Below are 19,371 nucleotides of genomic sequence, written 5' to 3'. Positions count from 1 at the left end.
ATTTCCTCGTCTGGATTCACAGAAGCGCTGGAGTCGACCTCTGATTCCCAGGCTATAGTATGAGTAAACAGCTCTGCAGACTCAACCATCTGTTCTACCTCATACTCAGACGGGCAGCTGGAGATTTGGGAGCTGTGAGGAAGCAAGTGCGATTTGGGTGACACCTTTGAGGACTGGAGTATTTGTGATGTTGAAGTTGATGTGGAGGAGAGCCCACTTAAAGGAGCACTTGATATCCGTTGAAGCACCTGCTGTTTTTGTGCCTCATCTGGAATTTGTAGCGATTGGCGTGGCCGTAAGAAAGGGATCTTATCACATTGTCCGCTAAAAGAAGTAGACATTTTAGTTTGGCTGGAAGATGGTCTTTCTTCTGCAGATGTTACTGTTGCTTTAACACCTACCCCACGGACACAACCTTTTTTCCCCTTCCCAACACGCCTATTCCCCTTTCCACCAGCAGCAGGCCTTTTTCCACTCATTTTGGTGGTTAACTAATTCACAACTCTGGAGTTGTTTGCACAAAAAAACAATGGATGGTAACCGAGCAGAGCTGAGTGGCCAAACTGTGGTATTAGGCCAAAACTATTGGCTGGGTTAGATGCAGAAAAAAATTATTTTGAATTTGCAACCTGATGGAGGTCAGTATAGATGGATTAATAGAACAAGACCCACACACAGCTAGAAGCCCAATATTTTTTCAGAGGTAGATGCAGGAAAAAAATATATTCAGTTTGCAACCTGATGGAGGTCAGTATAGATGGACTAATACAACAAGTCCCACACACAGCTAGAAGCCCAATATTTTTTCAGAGGTAGATGCAGAAAAAAATATATTCAGTTTGCAACCTGATGGAGGTCAGTATAGATGGACTAATACAACAAGTCCCACACACAGCTAGAAGCCCAAATATTTTTTCAGAGGTACTGTAGATGCAGATAAAAATTAGTTTTAATTTGCAACCTGATGGACGTCAGTATAGATGGACTAATAGAGAAAGTCCGACACACTACTAGAAGGCCAAATATTTTTTCAGAGCTAGATGCAGAAAAAAATTATATTCAGTTTGCAACCTGATGGAGGTCAGTATAGATGGACTAATAGAGAAAGTCCGACACACTACTAGAAGGCCAAATATTTTTTCAGAGCTAGATGCAGAAAAAAATTATATTCAGTTTGCAACCTGATGGAGGTCAGTATAGATGGATTAATAGAACAAGACCCACACACAGCTAGAAGCCCAATATTTTTTCAGAGGTAGATGCAGGAAAAAAATATATTCAGTTTGCAACCTGATGGAGGTCAGTATAGATGGACTAATACAACAAGTCCCACACAGAGGTAGAAGCCCAAATATTTTTTCAGAGGTATTGTAGATGCAGATAAAAATTAGTTTTAATTTGCAACCTAATGGAGGTCAGTATAGATGGACTAATAGAATGATGCTATGCCCAAAAGATTTTACTTCACTAGGTGCAGTAAAAAAATTGGTATTCTATACACAGGTGGTATATCTTGCAACACAGATAGGCTACTCCACTGACTAACACACTCTGCAATAGGCCAAAAAGGATTAGCTTTGCTAGATTCAGCCAAATGCTGTGAAAAAAACTTGCACAGCACTGGCACAGACCTGCCTGGCAAAAACTGATAGGAACTGATGTAACCTAGTCCTGAAAAGGACTCCAATTACAATTAGTCTTTACTCCCACAACCTATCTATTTAAGAGCACAGACCTCCCTGATAAAAGTCGTAGGAAATGCTGTAACCTAGTCCTTAAAAGGACTGCAATCACAACTATTCCCTACTCCCAAGCTATCTGTAGATTTGTGCGAAAATTGGCTTGAAATTAACAAGGTATAGCGCACACAGCAACAGCGGTGCCGTCTAACACGCAGCTGCAGCAGTGAGAAAATGGTGGCGACGGGGAAAATGGCTTGGTCTTATAGGGCAAGGACATGTGACATACACTGCCAATGACACATGCCCTTGCTTGTGTGAAAAAAAGCACTTCGCTCCGTGTGTGCGCTGCTGATAGGCTGACAGATAGCACCTCCCCACTGCAAATGCGGGAAAGAGAAAAAAAAATGGAAATCTTCATTGTTCCTGCAGAGATCCATCCCCTGCCCCTCCCCTCACCCCGCTGTACACTCAAACTGCGTATTAACATTAATTTTCATCATTACTGAGAAAAAATCCAGTTATGATTTTGGTGCACGAACAGTTATCGAACATAACCTCGAACAGCCGAATTTTTCTCAAATTGTTCGTGTTCGCCGAACGGCTCGAACACCGCCCAAAACAGCTCGAATTTGAGATTGGCGAACAGTTCGAGTAGAACAACGCTCATCTCTATTCAGCACTCAAACCGTAACAGAACCACAGTATCTGCTGGTAACATCAATTTTTCGAAATCATTTCACCACTTTTTTAGCCCATCCTTTGCAAGGCCACAGGAGACAAGAAGTCTGACACATAGTCAACGCCTAGAGACGATGGTACAGGAGTATCTCCAAGTAAACATTGAAGCCACGACTGTGTCACTGGACCCTTGCTCTTTTTGGGCTTCCAATCTGGATAAATGGCCGGAGCTAGCCACTTACGCCTTGGAGATCTTGTCATGCCCCGCAGCCAGCGTTCTGTCTGAACGTGTGTTCAGCGCTGCTGGTGGTGTGCTGACAGATAAGCGCACGCGGCTCTCCACTGATAATGTAGACAGACTCACGTTCATAAAGATGAACAAATCATGGATCCGAAACGACTTTTCTACCCCTGTGTCATCCTGGGGAGAGTAAAAGCTTGATGATTGGTTAAAATCACCCTACCAACCGTTTTAAGCTTTCAAATTACTAATCATGTTTATCTGTATCTTGACTGGAAAATGTAGCAGTGTGCAGCACTGATCCTATTAGGCCATCTATAATAAGCTCCACCAGATTTAAAATTAAAAATAATTTTTAGCTGCATCTAGCCCGGAAAATAATTTTGGGGCTCCGAGATGCGCAAGACACATAAGTGCCTTCTTGCTGCACTACCTGCAGCATGACCCTCATATTGTCAGAATTCGAAGTAATCATGACTACTGGGTTGCCACACTCTTAGATCCCCCAAACTTTTCGATCAACCTTTTCATTTTAATAAAGACCAAAAAAATGGTCATTTTTGAAATTATAAGCATTAGCAGGTTGTTAGAAACTGAAATCAAACAGTTTTCAACTCAAAACTTTATTCTAGGTGATGTTACATTTTCACATAGGACCCCTTGTTCGAAAGGAGCTTCTGAACTCTCTCGTCCATTGAATTTGTCAGGTTTTGGATGGTTTCTGCTTCAATTGTTTTGCATGAGGACAGAATACCCTCCCAGAGCTGTTTCTTAGATGTGAACTGCCTCCCGCCATCATAGACACTCCTTTTAATGATGCTCCAAAGGTTCTGAATAGGGTAGAGGTCAGGGGAGCATGGGGGTCACACCATAAGTTTGTTCCCTTTTATGCCCATATCAGCCAGAGATGCAGATGTTTTATGTGCAGCATGAGATGGTGCATTATCATGCAGAAAAATGATCTTGCTGTGAAATACACGGTTCTTCTTCTTGAACCATGGCAGGAAGTGCTGTTTGAGAAAATCCACATACATTATGGAGTTCATCTTTAGCGCCTTCAGGGATCCTAAAGGGGCCGACAATCTCTCTCCCCATGATTCCAGCCCAAAACATTACTCCACCTCCTCCTTGTTGGCGCTGTAGCAGTGTTTGCGTGGGGTGTCCATCAACCAGCCATCCTCCACTCCATCCATCTGGACCATCGAGCGCTGCACGGCACTCATCCGTGAACAAAACAGTTTTGAAATCAGTCTTCATGTAATGTTTGGCCCACTGGAGCCGTTTCTGCTTGTGTGAAGTGGATAGAGGAGGTCGACAGGATGGCGTATGCACAGCTGCAAACCTCTGAAGGACCCTGCATCTTGTTGTTCGGGGGACGTTGGAGGCACAAGCAGCTTCAAAAACTTGTCTGCTGCTATGACAAGGCTTTTTTGCCGCTGCTCTTTCAACCTGACGTAATTGCCTGTAGGAAAGAGTCCTCAATTTGCCCTTATCAGCACGCACACGTGTGTACTGTGAATCAGCTACATACTTCTTGATTGCCAAGACACTTCATCCTGATCATCCTGATCATCGCACAATGTTGATTGTAGTCATGCCTTGACCTAAACACTCCACAATTTGTTGCTTCTCAGCAGCCGACACCTCCTTTTTCTTTCCCATTTTGGCAGAAAATGTAGGCTGCTTAATAATGTGAGAGAGCCTTCTTAAGTAGTCTTGCCTTTCATTGGACACACCTGCCAAACTAATTAGCACAGGTGTCTGCAATTGCTTACAGTGATATAAAGAGCCCTGACACACATCACCATCAATGAGTTTAACTGACAAACAAACAAATTCTTCCCTTATCACTCCTAAACACTTTTTGCATAATAATTTGGAACGCAGTGTACATGTGCTTTTCCACAAAACACCAGTGGTTTACGTAGTGAATCTTACAGTTCTAACTTGCCAACCGTGGTCTGTATGGAATTGTTCAATAAAGGGCCCAAAATTAAGATAACATAGATGGGAGAGGTCTCTATGAATAGGAATTCCTAAGTATTTGATACCCTGTGAGGGCCAGGCAAAGGGAAAGTTGGACTGGATGGAATCCTATATGGATTTGGGGAGGGAGACATCGAGGGCCTCAGACTTCGCTGCATTGATTTTAAAATTTTACCATGTAACAAAGTGATCTATTTCAGCCATAACAGCAGGGATGGATATATGTGATTGAGTGATATATACTAGGACATCATCAGCAAATAGAGAGCACTTGTACTCGGTGCCTCCCACCTCAATCCACCTAATATTGGGGTTATGGCGAATTGATGAGAGCAGGTGCTCCGTCACTAGGATGTATAAGAGAGGGGACAGAGGACATCCCTGCCTTGTCCCATTGGTGATTGTGAAAGGTGATGAAAATGTTCTGACGCACCCCCTGGGCCTTGGGACACCCGGAGCCGGACCCTTTTTGGTGGATGCTGGTGGTTGTAGTCTTCGTGGCGGGGACCCGGTTCCGTGGCTCAGGGCGGTCAAACCAGTGGCGGAACTATTTATGTGGTTTTGATGTTTAAATGTCCGACTACGCCACCCGTGGATTGCGGTCAGAGTAAACCGCCGCTAGAGGGCAGACCGCTGAGGCTGGTGTTGTGGGTACAGCAGAGCGTAGCATAACTCCCCACGGGAGGAGTATAGCCTCAGGGCAGTGTATGCGGAGGATGGGGGTGATGGTGCAGGGCAGCAGCAGTAACGACACGGAGTCAGTGATGCAGTCCAGGGACTTTACTCACAGTTCTTATTATCCAGACCACGTCTGCAGGTAACGGCTGCCCACGTCGTACTGTGCTCACCAGGTGAGGGGCTCAGACAACTTCCAGATAACTTTGGAGCACTTCACAGGACCCCCTTTGTATGTCCTTTGTCTGGCCTTTCTTACCAACACTTCTGTCCGGCTGCCTCGGGCCTCCTCTTGGTAAACTTGGCGCCAGTTTCCCTGACCCTATGTGGTGCCTTCCTAGCGGGTGTAGCGAGGGGCTGCGCCACATAAAATGTCAGAGCCTCCGGTTTCTAGCTGAGGGTCGTTTCCTGCCTCCACTAGTTCGGGGACCGGTCTCCCCCTTTGGCCTGACCCCTCCACGCAGTTGGATTCGGGCGTTCGGTGGCGACTCGCCCGTCCGCACCCCTGGGATCCCTTCATTCCTCGTTCCTGGAGCCTTCTCCACTCCTCTTCCTTCCTTCTCCCTGTTCCAGGCCTGAGCCTCTGTTACTAGGCCCGCCTCCGGAGCAGAGCCCCTGCTCCCTGCCACTTCTGCTCAGACTTCTCTGCACTGAACTAAGATGGTGCCCACCTTTTATACTCCCTTCTCAATGCACCCAGGAACTGCTTCCTCCCTGCTCCTGCACTACAGGGTTCCCCTTCCTCAGTGTTCCCTCCCCCCACTCCAGCCAGGGACAGGGACTGTCGTGCCCATCTCAGGGGCATATTGGTCGCCCTGCCCCACGGCAATGTGGTGTAATGCATGCAGGTGTCGGGTCCTGATCCACACTCCATCCTTACCTGAGAGTGAGATATCACACCTCTGGGTGAGGTGCAATACGTCTGTAGCAACCGAGCCCTCAGGGTGCTACAGTTCCATTTATCTTCAGCCTAGGTGACGTATTGCGATACAGGGCCGTGATTTTGGCTATAAAAGGGTCCCCTAGACCCCTACCCCAAGCTTTTTAAGAGAATCATATATGGCGTGCCAGGAGACTCTATGGAATGCTTTCTCAGCATCCAACGAGAGTATCTAATTACAAATTTTTAACTGCATCTAGCCCAGGAAATACTTTGTGCCTAGTAGCAGTGTCTGCTAGTCAGCGGATTATCCCGGCTGTTAAGCAAGCTACACCACCTGTAGTTTAGACACTTAATTTTTTCAAAGGAAATGCTTCGGGACCATGGGATACTTAGTGAAGGGCATCAGGAGGCACCCCAAGGCATAGGGGCTGGGACTGGCAGTAGGATGCCTTGCGGTGGACAGCCGAGCTCGATCCTTATAAAAGCTTTTTAACTGCAGCAGCTTTAGTGGACGCTACTGGAGCTGGAATTACCGCGGCTGCTGGCATGAGACTTGCCCTCCAATAGATCCTTGTAAATGGATTTAAAGTGTATTCATTCAAATTAGAGAGACAATTTAAATTAAAAAGCTTAGAGCTGCCTCCACCACAGGGGGGCTCGCTCGACCCACCAGCGGACAGGCACCAGTATTGGGAGAGGGGGGCTGGCCGTCAGGGTTCACCGCGGCTCTGGCACAAACCCGGCGACACGGAGGTGGCACGGGCAGGAGCGGACTGGCCGTGTCGGCTTCTCACTTTTTGGATTTTAGAAGGGCATGACATGCCTATATCTGTGTTTCCCCCTCCTTTTACTCCTCCACCTCTTTTATTTTCGCATGACTATATGTACTTGTCACTTTTCCTTGTGTTAGTTATGTCTTCTGAGCAGTTTGTCAGCTTTTGGACACCTTTGAAGGTGTTTTCTATGTGTTTCTATGTGTTTTTGTTTGCCTGCCATTGGTTTTAACAGTGTTCGAAGGTGTTCGACGAACAGTTCGACGAACAGTTCGGCGAACACACGGGTGTTCGACGAACCGAACCGAACTCGAACACTAGGGGGGTGGCTCAACACTACTCAGGAGTGGACCTGGATGTCTGACATATGAACCATCTTGACAAACTTTGAGGAGTCCACCAAGATGGTGAGTGGCGATGATGCCATCATTAGCCTCAGCATTCCACTTGTCTGTCTTTTGCAACGCTCTCTGCAGAGAATTAAAGTGGAGGCATTGCAGCCAGAGCATGATGAGATGGATCAAGAAGCCGTAGCGGTCGATTACACACAGCCCAGCCTCATCTCATCCCAACGTGCATTGGGGGACAATGAGGGAGAGGAGGAGGAGGAGGAAGAACAGGAGCTTGTTCATGCACTGTAGACGGTAGTACCTGTACAACTGTCATACCGTCGGTTCAGCGTGGGTGGCCTGAGGACAGGGGGGAGGAGGAGGAGGAGAGCATGGTCAGTCGTCATCTTGGTGAGGACACGGAAGTCTTGCCCGTTACCAGTCTGGAACGCATGGCTGACTTTATGTTACGCTGCCTTAACAGTGACCCTCGCGTTGTCAAAATGTTGGGTGACATTCATTACTGGTTGGTGACACTTTTATACCCCCGCTACAAGGAGAACTTTCACTCTCTTATTCCTGTTATTCCTGAGGTGGAGAGTAGTGTTGAGCCACCCCCGTAGTGTTCGAGTTCGGTTCGGTTCGTCGAACACCCGTGTGTTCGCCGAACTGTTCGTCAAACTGTTCGTCGAACACCTTCGAACTCCGTTAAAACCAATGGCAGGCAAACAAAAACACATAGAAACACATAGAAAACACCTTCAAAGGTGTCCAAAAGCTGACAAACTGCTCAGAAGACACAACTAACACATGGAAAAGTGACAAGTACATATAGTCATGCGAAAAGAAAAGAGGTGGAGGAGTAAAAGGAGGGGAGACACAGATATAGGCATGTCATGCCCTTCTAAAATCCAAAAAGTGAGAAGCCGACACGTTCAGTCCGCTCCTGCCCGTGCCACCTCCGTGTCGCCGGGTTTGTGCCAGAGCCGCGGTGAACCCTGACGGCCAGCCCCCCTCTCCCAATACTGGTGCCTGTCCGCTGGTGGGTCGAGCGAGCCCCCCTGTGGTGGAGGCAACTCTAAGCTTTTTAATTTAAATTGTCTCTCTAATTTGAATGAATACACTTTAAATCCATTTACAAGGATCTGTTGGAGGGCAAGTCTCATGCCAGCAGCCGCATAATTCCAGCTCCAGTAGCGTCCACTAAAGCTGCTGCAGTTAAAAAGCTTTTATAAGGATCGAGCTCGGCTGTCCACCGCAAGGCATCCTACTGCTAGTCCCAGCCCCCATGCCTTGGGGTGCCTCCTGATGCTCTTTACTGAGTATCCCGTGGTCCCGAAGCATTTCCTTTGAAAAAATTAAGTGTCCAAACTACAGGTGGTGTAGCTTGCTTAACAGCCGGGATAATCCGCTGACTAGCAGACACTGCTACTAGGCACAAAGTATTTCCTGGGCTAGATGCAGTTAAAAATTTGTAATTAGATACTCTCGTTGGATGCTGAGAAAGCATTCCATAGAGTCTCCTGGCACGCCATATATGATTCTCTTAAAAAGCTTGGGGTAGGGGTCTAGGGGACCCTTTTATAGCCAAAATCACGGCCCTGTATCACAAAACGTCACCTAGGCTGAAGATAAATGGAACTGTAGCACCCTGAGGGCTCGGTTGCTACAGAGGTATTGCACCTCACCCAGAGGTGTGATATCTCACTCTCAGGTAAGGATGGAGTGTGGATCAGGACCCGACACCTGCATGCATTACACCACATTGCCGTGGGGCAGGGCGACCAATATGCCTCTGAGATGGGCACGACAGTCCCTGTCCCTGGCTGGAGTGGGGGGAGGGAACACTGAGGAAGGGGAACCCTGTAGTGCAGGAGCAGGGAGGAAGCAGTTCCTGGGTGCATTCAGAAGGGAGTATAAAAGGTGGGCACCATCTTAGTTCAGTGCAGAGAAGTCTGAGCAGTAGTGGCAGGGAGCAGGGGCTCTGCATGAGCTCTGCTCCGGAGGTGGGCCTAGTAACAGAGGCCCAGACCTGGAAAAGGGAGAAGGAAGGAAGAGGAGCGGAGAAGGCTCCAGGAACGAGGAATGAAGGGATCCCAGGGGTGCGGACGGGCGAGTCGCCACCGCATGACCGAATCCACCTGCGTGGAGGGGTCAGGCCAAAGGGGGAGACCGGTTCCCGAAACTAGTGGAGGCAGGAAACGACCCTCAGCTAGAAACCGGAGGCTGTGACATTTTATGTGGCGCAGCCCCTCGCTACACCCGCTAGGAAGGCACCACTTAGGGTCAGGGAAACTGGCGCCAAGTTTACCAAGAGGAGGCCCAAGGCAGCCGGACAGAAGGGTTGGTAAGAAAGGCCAGACAAAGGACACACAAAGGGGGTCCTGTGAAGCGCTCCAAAGTTATCTGGGAGTTGTCTGAGCCCCTAACCTGGTGAGCACAGTACGACGTGGGCAGCCGTTACCTGCAGACGTGGTCTGGATAATAAGAACTGTGAGTAAAGGCCCTGGACTGCATCACTGACTCCATCTCGTTACTGCTGCTGCCCTGCACCATCACCCCCATCCTCCGCATACACTGCCCTGAGGCTATACTCCTCCCGTGGGGAGTTATGCTACGCTCTGCTGCACCCACAACACCAGCCTCAGCGGTCTGCCCTGCAGCGGCGGTTCACTCTGACCGCAATCCACGGGTGGCGTAGTCGGACATTTAAACATCAAAACCACATAAATAGTTCCGCCACTGGTTTGACCACCCTGAGCCACGGAACCGGGTCGCCGCCGCGAAGACTACAACCACCAGCATCCACCAAAAAGGGTCCGGCTCCGGGTGTCCCAAGGCCCAGGGGGTGCATCAGAACATTTTCATCACCTTTCACAATCACCAATGGGACAAGGCAGGGATGTCCTCTGTCCCCTCTCTTATACATCCTAGTGACGGAGCACCTGCTCTCATCAATTCGCCATAACCCCAATATTAGGTGGATTGAGGTGGGAGGCACCGAGTACAAGTGCTCTCTATTTGCTGATGATGTCCTAGTATATATCACTCAATCACATATATCCATCCATGCTGTTATGGCTGAAATAGATCACTTTGTTACATGGTCAAATTTTAAAATCAATGCAGCGAAGTCTGAGGCCCTCGATGTCTCCCTCCCCAAATCCATATAGGATTCCATCCAGTCCAACTTTCCCTTTGCCTGGCCCTCACAGGGTATCAAATACTTAGGAATTCCTATTCATAGAGATCTCTCCCATCTATGTTATCTTAATTTTGGGCCCTTTATTGAACAACTCCATACAGACCACAGTTGGCAAGTTAGAACTGTAAGATTCACTACGTGAACCACTGGTGTTTTGTGGAAAAGCACATGTACACTGTGTTCCAAATTATTATGCAAAAAGTGTTTAGGAGTGATAAGCTAAGAATTTGTTTGTTTGTCAGTTAAACTCATTGATGGTGATGTGTGTCAGGGCTCTTTATATCACTGTAAGCAATTGCAGACACCTGTGCTAATTAGTTTGGCAGGTGTGTCCAATGAAAGGCAAGACTACTTAAGAAGGCTGGCTCACATTATTAAGCAGCCTAGATTTTCTGCCAAAATGGGAAAGAAAAAGGATGTGTCGGCTGCTGAGAAGCAACAAATTGTGGAGTGTTTAGGTCAAGGCATGACTACAATCAACATTGTGCGATGATCAGGATGAAGTGTCTTGGCAATCAAGAAGTATGTAGCTGATTCACAGTACACACGTGTGCGTGCTGATAAGGGCAAATTGAGGACTCTTTCCTACAGGCAATTACGTCAGGTTAAAAGAGCAGCGGCAAAAAAGCCTTGTCATAGCAGCAGACAAGTTTTTGAAGCTGCTGGTGCCTCCAACGTCCCCCGAACAACAAGATGCAGGGTCCTTCAGAGGTTTGCAGCTGTGCATACGCCATCCTGTCGACCTCCTCTATCCACTTCACACAAGCAGAAACGGCTCCAGTGGGCCAAACATTACATGAAGACTGATTTCAAAACTGTTTTGTTCACGGATGAGTGCCGTGCAGCGCTCGATGGTCCAGATGGATGGAGTGGAGGATGGCTGGTTGATGGACACCCCACGCAAACACGGCTACAGCGCCAACAAGGAGGAGGTGGAGTAATGTTTTGGGCTGGAATCATGGGGAGAGAGATTGTCGGCCCCTTTAGGATCCCTGAAGGCGCTAAAGATGAACTCCATAATGTATGTGGATTTTCTCAAACAGCACTTCCTGCCATGGTTCAAGAAGAAGAACCGTGTATTTCACAGCAAGATCATTTTTTTGCATGATAATGCACCATCTCATGCTGCACATAAAACATCTGCATCTCTGGCTGATATGGGCATAAAAGGGGACAAACTTATGGTGTGACCCCCATGCTCCCCTGACATCTACCCCATTCAGAACCTCTGGAGCATCATCAAAAGGAGTGTCTATGATGGCGGGAGGCAGTTCTCATCTAAGCAACAGCTCTGGGAGGGTATTCTGTCCTCATGCAAAACAATTAAAGCAGAAACCATCCAAAACCTGACAAATTCAATGGACGAGAGAGTTCAGAAGCTCCTTTCGAACAAGGGGTCCTATGTGAAAATGTAACATCACCTAGAATAAAGTTTTGAGTTGAAAACTGTTTGATTTCAGTTTCTAATAACCTGCTAATGCTTATAATTTCAAAAATGACCATTTTTTTGGTCTTTATTAAAATGAAAAGGTTGATCGAAAAGTTTGGGGGATCTAAGAGTGTGGCAACCCAGTAGTCATGATTACTTCGAATTCTGACAATATGAGGGTCATGTTGCAGGTAGTGCAGCAAGAAGGCACTTATGTGTATTGCGCATCTCGGAGCCCCAAAATTATTTTCCGGGCTAGATGCAGCTAAAAATTATTATTAATTTTAAATCTGGTGGAGCTTAGTATAGATGGCCTAATAGGATCAGTGCTGCACACTGCTACAAAGCCCAAATTATTTTCCAGTCAAGATACAGATAAACATGATTAGTAATTTTAAATCTGGTGGAGCTTATTATAGATGGCCTAATAGAATCAGTGCTGCACACTGCTACAAAGCCCAAATTATTTTCCAGCCAAGATACAGATAAACATGATTAGTAATTTGAAAGCTTAAAACGGTTGGTAGGGTGATTTTAACCAATCATCAAGCTTTTACTCTCCCCAGGATGACACAGGGGTAGAAAAGTAGTTTCGGATCCATGATTTGTTCATCTTTATGAACGTGAGTCTGTCTACATTATCAGTGGAGAGCCGCGTGCGCTTATCTGTCAGCACACCACCAGCAGCGCTGAACACACGTTCATGACAAGATCTCCAAGGCGTAAGTGGCTAGCTCCGGCCATTAATCCAGATTTGAAGCCCAAAAAGAGCAAGGGTCCAGTGACACAGTCATGGCTTCAATGTTTACTTGAAGATACTCCTGTACCATCGTCTCTAGGCGTTGACTATGTGTCAGACTTCTTGTCTCCTGTGGCCTTGCAAAGGATGGGCTAAAAAAGTGGTGAAATGATTCCGCAAAATTGATGTTACCAGCAGATACTGTGGTTCTGTTACGGTTTGAGTGCTGAACACTTGACGGTCCCACGGTTGGCAAGTTGGAACTGTAAGATTCACTACGTGCACCACTGGTGTTTTGTGGAAAAGCACATGTAAGATTCTGCAACAGTCTCTGCTGATACTCCTGCATGCGTGCATCCCTTTCTATGGCAGGAATAATTTCTGCAATTTTACTTTTGTACCGGGGATCTAACAGTGTGGCAACCCAGTAGTCAGGATTATTTCTAATTCTCACAATTCGAGGGTCATGTTGCAGGTAGTGCAGCAAGAAGGCACTCATGTGTGTTGCGCATCCAGGAGCACCAAGTCCCTGTTGTGTTGGTGGCGAGGTAACAATCATGGTTCCTTCCTCTGTCCTCTCCCCCCAACCTCGCACAACAGAAATGTGATCAAGGTCTCCCTCATCTGATGAGTTTTCCATCAGTTCGTCCTCCACTTCTTCCTGGGCTCCTGCACCTTCCTCACTAGTTTGGCTGCTACCATGCGCCCTGGTAAAACCATCTCCCCCACCCTCACATGCCTGCCGCCTTGGTGCTGCCGACCGTCTGGACCTTGCAATTGTTAGCCCTTCTGCATACAACTCCTCCTCCTCTACTTCCTCCACCTCCTCTTGTGCCACCACCTGACTCCGAATTCTGTTTAACATGTGCTCCAGCATGTAAATCACCGGAATAGTCATGCTGATAATGGCATCGTCAGTACTAAACATCTTCGTCGCCATTTCAAAATTGTGCAGAAGGGTGCATAGGTCCCTGATCTGAGACCACTCCTCCAGCGTGATTTGCCCCACCTCTGGATCTCGTTGGCCCAGGCTATACGTCAGAACGTATTGCAACAGGGCTTGTCGGTGCTGCCACAGTCGCTGCAACATGTGCAGAGTTGAATTTCACCGGGTAGGCACATCGCATTTTAGCTGGTGAAGTGGCAGGCCCAACGACTTCTGTAGAGATGTAAGTCGCTGAGCTGCGTGATGCGAACGGCGGAAGTGAGCACACAGCGACCGTGCCCTCTGCAGAAGGCCATCTAGTCTGGGATAGTGGGCTAAAAATTGCTGGACAACCAGGTTCAACACGTGAGCCATACAAGGCACGTGTGTGACATTGCCCCGGCGAAGGGCCGCACCCAGGTTTGCAGCATTGTCGCACACGGCCTTCCCTGGTTTCAGGTCCAGTGGAGACAACCATTCATGAAATTGGTTCTCCAGAGCTGACCACAACTCCTCAGCTGTGTGACTCACATTTCCCAGACATTTCAAAGTAAAAACTGCCTGATGACGTTGAGCCCTACTGCCAGCATAGTAAGGAGGTGTGCAGGATCCCTTCTGCGCAGTTAGAAAGCTTGTGGCATGACCAGACAGGCTTTGGGTGCAGGTGGAAGACCGAGAGGAGGTTGAGGAGGCAGAAGCAGTGGAGGAACTTTGACATAAAGAGGATTGACGCACAACTCGTGGGGATGGCAAGACTTGGACAGCAGCGCCTTGTCCTGTTGTCACCATAGTTACCCAGTGCCCAGTCAGCGACATGTAACGCCCCTGTCCATGCCTACTCGTCCAAGTGTCTGTGGTGAAATGCACGCTGTCACACACAGAGTTTCTCAAAGAAGCGGTGATGTTGTGTGCGACATGCTGGTGGAGCGCAGGCACACCTTTCTTTGAGAAGTAGTGCCGACTGGGCATCTGGTACTGGGGCACTGCGACGGACATAAGGTCTCGAAAATCCTCTGTGTCCACCAGGCGGAAAGGCAGCATTTCTGTAGCCAAGAGCTTGCAGATGGTGAAATTCAACCTCTTAGCTTTCTCATGGCTAGGAGGAAATGATCTTTTACTTGTCCACATCTGAGGGACCGAGGGCTGGCTATTGTGCTTAGACGGGGTTGATAAGGGTGTCCCCGGCAAACTGCCGGTCTGTGAGGAAGATGCAGGCGGACATGTTAGGTTGCCTTGATCCAAAGGTGGTGCTATCGATGTCGGACAGCGCTCAACACCAGCTGGTGTTACCACCTCCAAAGAAAATGATGACCTGCCAATCACGCTGGCTGTTGAGGGTAAAGAGGTGGCAGGTCTGCGCCCCAAAACAGGTGTGACTGCTGTCCCCCCAGTCACAGAGGATGAAGAGGCCGCGGATGCACAAGATATGGCAGACGGTGGTTGGCCCGGCCGTCTAGGCCGCATTGTAGCACACTGAGCTTCCCACTGCAACTTATGCTTCATGTCCATGTGCCGGTTCATGCATGAAGTACTCAAACTATGTATTTTTTGGCCTCTACTTAGCTTTTGCTGACAAATGTTACAGATAACACGAGTTGGGTCATCTTTATCGATCTGAAAAAATGCCCAGGCTATGCAAGGCTTAGCACCCATGCGACCTGAAGAGCCACCACGACTTGTGGTGAGAGGCAGAGTTGTGTTTTAGGATGCAGTTGTTGACGTGCTTCCAGTACTACGTCTCTGTCCAGGAAGGCGCAACCTGACCTCGTCGTCACTTGCATCTTCCTCCACCTCCTCTGCTGACCTCATCTCTTGGCTGACTGTGGGTTGAGAGTAAGTGGGATCTCCAACCTCATCATCATCACCCTGTGCGTTATCACACCCGTCGTCCTCAGAGCCAACCTGTTCCTGCCCTGACAAAAAACTAAAGTTGTCGCTCCAATCAGGTATTTGAGTCTCATCATCGTCTTCTCATTGTCTCCACCAACAGGAGTTACAGTTTGGGAATGAGGGTCTACATTATGGTCAGAACCTTCTGCGTCTGGTCCTGGATCCGACTCATAAAGATTCTGGGCATCAGTGCAGATCATTTCCTCGTCTGGATTCACAGAAGCGCTGGAGTCGACCTCTGATTCCCAGGCTATAGTATGAGTAAACAGCTCTGCAGACTCAACCATCTGTTCTACCTCATACTCAGACAGGCAGCTGGAGATTTGGGAGCTGTGAGGAAGCAAGTGCGATTGGGGTGACACCTTTGAGGACTGGAGTATTTGTGATGTTGAAGTTGATGTGGAGGAGAGCCCACTTAAAGGAGCACTTGATATCCGTTGAAGCACCTGCTGTTTTTGTGCCTCATCTGGAATTTGTAGCGATTGGCGTGGCCGTAAGAAAGGGATCTTATCACATTGTCCGCTAAAAGAAGTAGACATTTTAGTTTGGCTGGAAGATGGTCTTTCTTCTGCAGATGTTACTGTTGCTTTAACACCTACCCCACGGACACAACCTTTTCTCCCCTTCCCAACATGCCTATTCCCTTTTCCACCAGCAGCAGGCCTTTTTCCACTCATTTTGGTGGTTAACTAATTCACAACTCTGGAGTTGTTTGCACAAAAAAACAATGGATGGGAACCGAGCAGAGCTGAGTGGCCAAACTGTGGTATTAGGCCAAAACTATTGGCTGGGTTAGATGCAGAAAAAAATTATATTCAATTTGCAACCTGATGGAGGTCAGTATAGATGGACTAATAGAACAAGTCCCACACACAGCTAGAAGCCCAAATATTTTTTCAGAGGTAGATGCAGAAAAAAAATATATTCAGTTTGCAACCTGATGGAGGTCAGTATAGATGGACTAATAGAGAAAGTCCCACACACTGCTAGAAGGCCCAATATTTTTTCAGAGCTAGATGCAGACAAAAAATTATTTTTAATTTGCAACCTGATGGAGGTCAGTATAGATGGACTAATAGAGAAAGTCCCACACACTGCTAGAAGGCCAAATATTTTTTCAGAGGTAGATGCAGAAAAAAATTATATTCAGTTTGCAACCTGATGGATGTCTGTATAGATGGATTAATAGAACAAGTCCCACACACAGCTAGAAGCCCAAATATTTTTTCAGAGGTAGATGCAGAAAAAAATTATATTCAGTTTGCAACCTGATGGAGGTCTGTATAGATGGATTAATAGAACAAGTCCCACACACAGCTAGAAACCCAATATTTTTTCAGAGGTAGATGCAGAAAAAAAATATATTCAGTTTGCAACCTGATGGAGGTCAGTATAGATGGACTAATAGAGAAAGTCCCACACACTGCTAGAAGGCCAAATATTTTTTCAGAGCTAGATGCAGACAAAAAATTATTTTTAATTTGCAACCTGATGGAGGTCAGTATAGATGGACTAATAGAGAAAGTCCCACACACTGCTAGAAGGCCAACTATTTTTTCAGAGCTAGATGCAGATATAAATTATTTTTAATTTGCAACCTGATGGAGGTCAGTATAGATGGACTAATAGAGAAAGTCCCACACACTGCTAGAAGGCCAAATATTTTTTCAGAGCTAGATGCAGAAAAAAATTATATTCAGTTTGCAACCTGATGGAGGTCAGTATAGATGGACTAATAGAACAAGTCCCACACACAGCTAGAAGGCCAAATATTTTTTCACAGGTAGATGCAGATAAAAATTATTTTTAATTTGCAGCCTGATGGAGGTCAGTATAGATGGACTAATAGAGAAAGTCCCACACACTGCTAGAAGGCCAAATATTTTTTCAGAGCTAGATGCAGACAAAAAATTATTTTGAATTTGCAACCTGATGGAGGTCAGTATAGATGGACTAATAGAGAAAGTCCCACACACTGCTAGAAGGCCAAATATTTTTTCAGAGCTAGATGCAGACAAAAAATTATTTTTAATTTGCAACCTGATGGAGGTCAGTATAGATGGACTAATAGAGAAAGTCCCACACACTGCTAGAAGGCCAAATATTTTTTCAGAGCTAGATGCAGATAAAAATTATTTTTAATTTGCAACCTGATGGAGGTCAGTATAGATGGACTAATAGAGAAAGTCTCACACACTGCTAGAAGGCCAAATATTTTTTCAGAGCTAGATTCAGACAAAAATTATATTCAGTTTGCAACCTGATGGAGGTCAGTATAGATGGACTAATAGAACAAGTCCCACACACTGCTAGAAGCCCAAATATTTTTCAGAGCTAGATGCAGAAAAAAATTATATTCAATTTGCAACCTGATGGAGGTCAGTATAGATGGACTAATAGAATGATGCTATGCCCAAAAGATTTTATTTCACTAGGTGCAGTAAAAAAATTGGTATTCTATACACAGGTGGTATATCTTGCAACACAGATAGGCTACTCCACTGACTAACACACTCTGCAATAGGCCAAAAAGGATTAGCTTTGCTAGATTCAGCCAAATGCTGTGAAAAAAACTTGCACAGCACTGGCACAGACCTGTCTGGCAAAAACTGATAGGAACTGATGTAACCTAGTCCTGAAAAGGACTGCAATTACAATTAGTCTTTACTCCCACAATCTATCTATTTAAGAGCACAGACCTGCCTGATAAAAGTCGTAGGAAATGCTGTAACCTAGTCCTTAAAAGGACTGCAATCACAACTATTCCCTACTCCCAAGCTATCTGTAGATTTGTGCGAAAATTGGCTTGAAATTAACAAGGTATAGCGCACACAGCAACAGCGGTGCCGTCTAACACGCAGCTGTAGCAGTGAGAAAATGGTGGCGACGGGGAAAATGGCTTGGTCTTATAGGGCAAGGACATGTGACATACACTGCCAATGACACATGCCCTTGCTTGTGTGAAAAAAAGCACTTCGCTCCGTGTGTGCGCTGCTGATAGGCTGACAGATTGCACCTCCCCACTGTAAATGCGGGAAAGAGAAAAAAAAATGGAGATCTTCATTATTCCTGCAGAGATCCATCCCCTGCCCCTCCCCCCACCCCGCTGTACACTCAAACTGCGTATTAACATTAATTTTCATCATTACTGAGAAAAAATCCAGTTATGATTTTGGTGCACAATGAGTTATCGAACATAACCTCGAACAGCCGAATTTTTCTCAAATCGTTCGTGTTCGCCGAACGGCTCGAACACCGCCCAAAACAGCTCGAATTTGAGATTGGCGAACAGTTCGAGTCGAACAACGCTCATCTCTAGTGGAGAGGTCTACAAAAATGGGGCAGTACCAGAAGGCCCTTGCTGCAGAACTGTTAAAAAAATTCCCATCTGAACACGCTAGCATCAGAGGTCACAGTTCCTTGCCCAACCAAGGCGTACATGCGAGAGAGATGCAACTCCAATCCAGCAGGGGCAGGGGAACACTGTCAACATTCTGGGACAGTTTTCTCAGACCCTCCCTTCGGACAGACCCTGAGGCGCGGGGTACTCTCACAAGGAGTGGAAAGTTTCAAAAGATGGTGACGGAGTACCTTGCCGACCGTACCAGCGTCCTCCGTGATTGCTCTGTGCCTTTTAATTATTGGGTATCCAAGCTGGACACTTGGAATGAACTCTCTCTGTACGCCTTGGAGGTCCTGCTCTGCCCTGCCACTAGCGTGTTATCGGAGCGTGTTTTTAGTGCCGCTAGGGGAATTATAACTGATAAGCGCACTCAACTGTCAACTGACAATGCTGACAAGCTGACCCTTATCAAAATGAACAAGGGCTGGATTGGGCCAGACTTCTCATCACCACCAAATGACAGCAGAGTAACATAAAGTCAAATCCACTGTGTTATTTTGGGAGGTGTATTAACATGCACCACTTCACACCCA

The sequence above is a fragment of the Phyllobates terribilis genome, unplaced genomic scaffold (genome assembly GCF_046119375.1).
Source record: "Phyllobates terribilis strain yellow unplaced genomic scaffold, ASM4611937v1 Scaffold_2__4_contigs__length_985480577, whole genome shotgun sequence".
Taxonomy (NCBI): Eukaryota; Metazoa; Chordata; class Amphibia; order Anura; family Dendrobatidae; genus Phyllobates; species Phyllobates terribilis.
This window is presented reverse-complemented; position numbering follows the sequence as displayed.